Source organism: Oncorhynchus clarkii, chromosome 31 (assembly GCF_045791955.1).
Source record: "Oncorhynchus clarkii lewisi isolate Uvic-CL-2024 chromosome 31, UVic_Ocla_1.0, whole genome shotgun sequence".
Lineage (NCBI taxonomy): Eukaryota > Metazoa > Chordata > Actinopteri > Salmoniformes > Salmonidae > Oncorhynchus > Oncorhynchus clarkii.
Genome location: NC_092177.1, coordinates 23,812,786 through 23,820,120, shown reverse-complemented (window position 1 = coordinate 23,820,120; position 7,335 = coordinate 23,812,786).

The window sequence follows — 7,335 nt, the reverse complement described above, 5'->3', positions numbered from 1 at the left end:
TCATACCACCCTCATGGAGTCTGTTTCTGACCGTTTGAGCAGACACATGCACATTTGTGGCCTGCTGGAGGTCATTTTGCAGGGCTCTGGCAGTGCTCCTCCTGCTCCTTGCACAAAGGCGGAGGTAGCGGTCCTGCTGCTGGGTTGTTGCCCTCCTACGGCCTCCTCCACGTCTCCTGATGTACTGGCCTGTCTCCTGGTAGCGCCTCCATGCTCTGGACACTACGCTGACAGACACAGCAAACCTTCTTGCCACAGCTCGCATTGATGTTCCATCCTGGATGAGCTGCACTACCTGAGCCACTTGTGTGGGTTGTACCACTAGAGTGAAAGCACCGCCAGCATTCAAAAGTGACCAAAACATCAGCCAGGGAGCATAGGAATTGAGAAGTGGTCTGTGGTCACCACCTGCAGAACCACTCCTTTATTGGGGGTGTCTTGCTAATTGCCTATAATTTCCACCTGTTGTCTATTCCATTTGCACAACAGCATGTGAAATGTATTGTCAATCAGTGTTGCTTCCTAAGTGGACAGTTTGATTTCACAGAAGTGTGATTGACTTGGAGTTACATTGTGTTGTTTAAGTGTTCCCTTTATTTTTTTGGAGCAGTGTATATTATCACCTTTTGGCTAAATGACAAACAACATAACATTTAGTAGTGCTTATCTATGCTCTTCTCTGATCCTCTCCATCATTGGTTGTTTGCACTGTTGCTATGGAGTGGAAGTAGTTTTCAGCTCTTCTCACCTCCTATGTGCAGAATAAGGACGTTGACCATACCAAGAGACAATAAGTGTGAATACAGTCTAACAGTGCTGCCAATAGCCACAGGACACTGATGACAGCCACAGATAAACTATATATATGTGGACACGCCTTCAAATTAGTGGTTTTGGGTATTTCAGCTACACTCGTTGCTGACAGGTGTATAAAATCGAGCACACAGCCATGCAATCTCCATTGACAAACACTGGTAGTATAATGGCCTGACTGAAGAGCTCAGTGACTTTCAATGTGGCACCATCATAGTATGACACCTTTCCAACATGTCAGTTCGTCAAATGTCTGCACAGCTAGAGCTGCCCTGGTCAAATGTAAGTGCTGTCATTGTGAAGTGGAAATGCCTAGGAGCAACAACGGCTCAGCCGCTAGGTGGTAGGCCACACAAGCTCACAGAATGGGACTGCCGAGTTCTGAAGCATGTAGCACGTAACAATCGTCTGTCCTCGGTTGCAACACTCACTACCAAGTTCCAAACTGCCCCTGGAAGCAACGTCAGCACAATAACTGTTCATCAGGAGCTTCATGAAATGGGCCGCACACAAGCCTAAGATCACCATGTGCAATGCCAAGCATCAGCTGGAGTCCAGCGAGGTCCATACAGAAATGGTTTGATCGAGATCAGTGTGGAAGAACTTGACTGGCCTGCACAGAGCCCTGACCCCAACCCCATCAAACACCTTTGGGATGATTAGGAACGCCGACTGTTATCCAGGCCAAATTGTATCTAGACACTGTTGGTCTAGAGCACACAAAGAATTACACCTACCTTGGCCTAAACATCAACACCACAGGTAACTTCCACAAGGCTGTGAACGATCTAAGAGACAAGGCCACAAGGACCTTCTATGCAATCAAAATGAACATAAAACTCAACATCCCAATTAGGATCTGGAAAAAAAATACCCTCTATGGCTGTGAGGTCTGGGGTCCACTCACCAACCAAGAATTCACAAAATGGGACAAACACCCAATAGAGACTCTGCGTACAGAATTCTGCAAACATATACTTAGTGTACAATGCAAGACCCAAAACAATGCATGCAGAGCAGAATTATGACTATACCCACTAGTTATCAAAATCCAGAAAATAGCTGGTAAATTCTACAACCACCTAAAAGAAAGCAATGCCCACACGTTCCACCACAAAGCCCTCACCTACAGAGAGATGAACCTAGAGAAGACTCCCCTCAGTCAGCTGGTTCTGGGGCACTATTCACAAACACAAAAAATACTACAGAGTCTCAGGACAGAAACCCATTTAGACCCAACCAAATTATGAGAAAGCAAAAATAACTAATTGACAAACTGGAAAGAATCAACCAAAAAACAGAGCAAATTGGAAAGCTATCTGGCCCTAAACAGAGAGCACACAGTGGCAGAATACCTGACCATTGTGACTGACGCTAAATTAAGAAAATCCTTGACTATGTACAGACTCAGTGAGCATAGCCTTGCTATTGAGAAAAGTCGGCGTAGGCAGACCTGGCTCTCAAGAGAAATCAGGCTATGTGCACACTGCCCACAAAATGAGGTGGAAACTGAGCTGCACTTTCCAACCTCCTGCCAAAGGTATGACCATGTTAGAGACACACATTTCTTTCAGATTACACAGACCCACAAAGAATTCAAAAACAAATACAATTTTAATGAACTCATATTGGATGAAATACCACAGTGTGCAATCACAGCAGCAAGATTTGTGACCTGTTGCCACATGAAAAGGGCAACCAGTGAAGAACAAACACCATTGTAAATACTAGGCCACTCGGGAGGTCCCAGTATATGTCTCCTTATGGTAATACTGCACTTCTCCTGACATACATCTTGTTCTTGTCCTCTCAAGGGATGCCATTTAACCAGCTGTCACAATCTCTGTATAATCAGCACACAAACCCCTCGGGATTCAGTGCTCAACAATGCATCCCACTTGTAAAGCAGCTGCTTTGTCTTGATGTTCTTCTTTCCTCCCATTCACTCCTTGAAGGAGAGCTCTCCTCGTCCCAAAATAGCCCAGAATGCACCGCACGGTCCACTGACGACACATGTGCAACGTACACAATGTGCGTTAATACGATTTCAATGGAGTTTCCCCATCTCCGCAAAAGTGTCACTGGGTATAATAAGAATTTCCACAGTAGGTGGCGGTAATGCACCATAACGTTGGATGCCAACCACCGATAACCCCCACCGAAGAAGAAGAACATAAGAACAAAGATGTCCACTCCCCTCCTTCAAAAATAGACAATTCAAGAATTTAAACCTGTTGTATTGATGTACAAAATAACGGTGCATCTTTAATTGCTATGAACTTTATAATTGGCTTACTTCTTTTTTTACTACGCCGTGCATCTGTTGCAGAATGAGGGGGTGGATTCCTGCAATTTATTCTGGTTGGTACTGCCTCGAAGAACAGTGTCTCCCGTGAACCCTGTTGAAAGAGACATTTTTACCAGAAAAGCATCATATCACTGAAATGTATTTTTATTGACAACGATGTAGCTGTACCTTAATAAGAATAAAACACTCTTCAAAGTGCTCCTCGCATACAGCATAGCCCCCTTTCTTCTGGTCCTCGAAGGACTTCGGCAGACTGATGTCCCTACGCCTGATGTTTCTCAGCCATATCTTCCTCCATAGTAGTTGCAAAAGTGTTTAAGGTTTAATCTCACATTTGATATAAAAACAAATTGAAAATGTAATTATCGGCTGTGTTTTCCATTTTATGGAAATATGACTGACTCTCGTCTCTCTTGAGACCTGCAAGAGCAGCTTGCAGCTGCAGAAGAGACCTCAGCAGTATCTAGGAATCTACAACACCAGTTGTTTTTTAACCTCTTTCTCTGGGACCCCCAGCCATTGTGTGTGTATAGGCCAGTGTTTAGTTTAAAGTGTATGGTTGTGTTCTCAAACCTTGTTCTCGTATACCTCTACTCCCGAGTGGCGCAGCGATCTAAGGCACTGCATCTCAGTGCTTGAGGCGTCACTACAGACACCCTGGTTAGATTCCAGGCTGTATCACAACCGGCCGTGATTAGGAGTCCAATAGGATGGCGCACAATTGGCCCAGCGTCATCCGGGTTTGGCTGGTGTAGGCCGTCATTATAAATAAGAATTTGTTCTTAACTGGCTTGCCTAATTAAATAAAGGTTCAATTTAAATATTTATATATAATAAATGACACACTACACTGACGTTTTAAATAGTCCTTTAGATGCTTGTGAGTCTGAGGACACCTCCTGTCAACCTGAACCTCCTGCAGACCACCATAACTACATTTGGCATCATCTGCTGGAGTTGGGTCTACGCTCATTAACTCCTGTTCTCTTTCTCACCTCTACTCTACTTTCTGCTGGATGTTGGTCAATGCTTAAGTTCTCCTGTTTTATAGTTCATTTAGTAGTGTAGTGGTAGTATATTGTAGTTTGTAGATAATAGTTTATGGTTATGTCCTCTATCCGTGTTATTCACCCGAAATGTTTTTAATAGTACTATACAGTTCATTTAAACAGCAGCCATGTGGTTTTTCTCTCTGTATGTGTAAAGGGATTGTGATGTGAACTCCAGAAGTGAGCAGAAAGGCAGTATTTCTTGCTACTCCTGTGACCAGTGCCCAAATGAGGACCTTACTGATCTTGTCCTGCTATAGTTAGTAGTGTATATGGACTCCATCCCTGTAGTCTGCAGACTTCTGGGGTCTACGTCACACTCCTTCTCTTCAATCAAAACTGACTCATTCCTCCATAACAACCAGTGCCTGATTAGCAACACCCCCAATATGAAGAACATATTATAGAACAAAGACCCACACTTTATCCTGTCCTATGAAACATTAGAACAAAGACCCACATTTTATCCTGTCCTATGAAACAGAACAAAGACCCACACTTTATCCTGTCATATGAAACATTAGAACAAAGACCCACACTTTATCCTGTCCTATGAAACATTAGAACAAAGACCCACACTTTATCCTGTCCTATGAAACATTAGAACAAAGACCCACATTTTATCCTGTCCTATGAAACATTAGAACAAAGACCCACACTTTATCCTGTCATATGAAACATTAGAACAAAGACCCACACTTTATCCTGACCTATGAAACATTAAAACAAAGACCCACACTTTATCCTGTCCTATGAAACAAAACAAAGACCCACACTTTATCCTGTCATATGAAACATTAGAACAAAGACCCACACTTTATCCTGTCCTATGAAACATTAGAACAAAGACCCACACTTTATCCTGTCCTATGAAACATTAGAACAAAGACCCACACTTTATCCTGTCCTATGAAACATTAGAACAAAGACCCACACTTTATCCTGTCATATGAAACATTAGAACAAAGACCCACACTTTATCCTGTCCTATGAAACAGAACAAAGACCCACACTTTATCCTGTCATATGAAACATTAGAACAAAGACCCACACTTTATCCTGTCATATGAAACATTAGAACAAAGACCCACACTTTATCCTGTCCTATGAAACAGAACAAAGACCCACACTTTATCCTGTCCTATGAAACATTAGAACAAAGACCCACACTTTATCCTGTCCTATGAAACATTAGAACAAAGACCCACACTTTATCCTGTCATATGAAACATTAGAACAAAGACCCACATTTTATCCTGTCATATGAAACATTAGAACAAAGACCCACATTTTATCCTGTCATATGAAACATTAGAACAAAGATCCACACTTTATCCTGTCCTATGAAACATTAGAACAAAGACCCACACTTTATCCTGTCCTATGAAACATTAAAACAAAGACCCACACTTTATCCTGTCCTATGAAACAGAACAAAGACCCACACTTTATCCTGTCCTATGAAACATTAGAACAAAGACCCACACTTTATCCTGTCCTATGAAACAGAACAAAGACCCACACTTTATCCTGTCCTATGAAACATTAGAACAAAGACCCACACTTTATCCTGTCCTATGAAACATTAAAACAAAGACCCACACTTTATCCTGTCCTATGAAACAGAACAAAGAGCCACACTTTATCCTGTCCTATGAAACATTAGAACAAAGACCCACATTTTATCCTGTCCTATGAAACATTAGAACAAAGACCCACACTTTATCCTGTCCTATGAAACAGAACAAAGACCCACACTTTATCCTGTCCTATGAAACATTAGAACAAAGACCCACACTTTATCCTGTCATATGAAACATTAGAACAAAGACCCACACTTTATCCTGTCCTATGAAACAGAACAAAGACCCACACTTTATCCTGTCCTATGAAACATTAGAACAAAGACCCACACTTTATCCTGTCCTATGAAACAGAACAAAGACCCACACTTTATCCTGTCCTATGAAACATTAGAACAAAGACCCACACTTTATCCTGTCCTATGAAACATTAGAACAAAGACCCACACTTTATCCTGTCCTATGAAACAGAACAAAGACCCACACTTTATCCTGTCCTATGAAACAGAACAAAGACCCACACTTTATCCTGTCCTATGAAACAGAACAAAGACCCACACTTTATCCTGTCATATGAAACAGAACAAAGACCCACACTTTATCCTGTCCTATGAAACATTAGAACAAAGATCCACACTTTATCCTGTCATATGAAACATTAGAACAAAGATCCACACTTTATCCTGTCATATGAAACAGAACAAAGACCCACACTTTATCCTGTCCTATGAAACATTTTCAGTTGCTGTCCTTAAACCTGATTGATCTTGTGAAGGGATGCTCTAATGCTACACATGGTGTATGTCTTTTGGAACATTTTCCTATTGAGGGGATGTATGCGCAGTGTGTTCTGTCAGGTTGTGATCAAATGCTCTACTTTCATGGGTTCGATATGTTCTATATTTTTCACCATGTTAACAGGCATTTAATAAAGGTACAACCTTTTTGAATTGTGTCTATTTTCTGAAGATGCAAATAATTATAGTATACTATATTTTATGGTATTCTAACCTAATCTTATCAGAGGGCAACAGAACATAAGTAGTTGCCTATACAATGTTTTACAGACATCTACCATCATTTAAGGAGGTACTTAGTGGTGTTCTACAGCTCGATAAATTACTTTGCAATGACTCAGTGTTACAAATGATTGTTTCTATTGATTGTACAGCATACCCTGGGATAGTCTCATATGCAATATAGCTGGACACATTGGTAAACAAACGTTAGCTAGCCATGCTGCCTCATGCTAGCTATGTTAAACCCAGCTGTAGTTTTGTTTCACTATTGGTGGCTAGTTGGTTTAATCTATCAGTGATCATTTCTTTGGTGATTGATTCGATGGGTAGTCATGGATACAGCACACTACTGATTACACAGCCAACGACGTGTGCCTCACCATGCAATAATTACTCCAAATGCATCTTCTCATTATTTATTACATACCTTGGAAACTGGAAAAAATAATTTTCCTCCCTTGCTCTGCACAGTATTGCTGCACATCGTTTCATCTTTGTATCTCCTTAATAATTGTAATAATTATCAGTATATTTGACAACAAACACATGAGATTCCAGCTCAA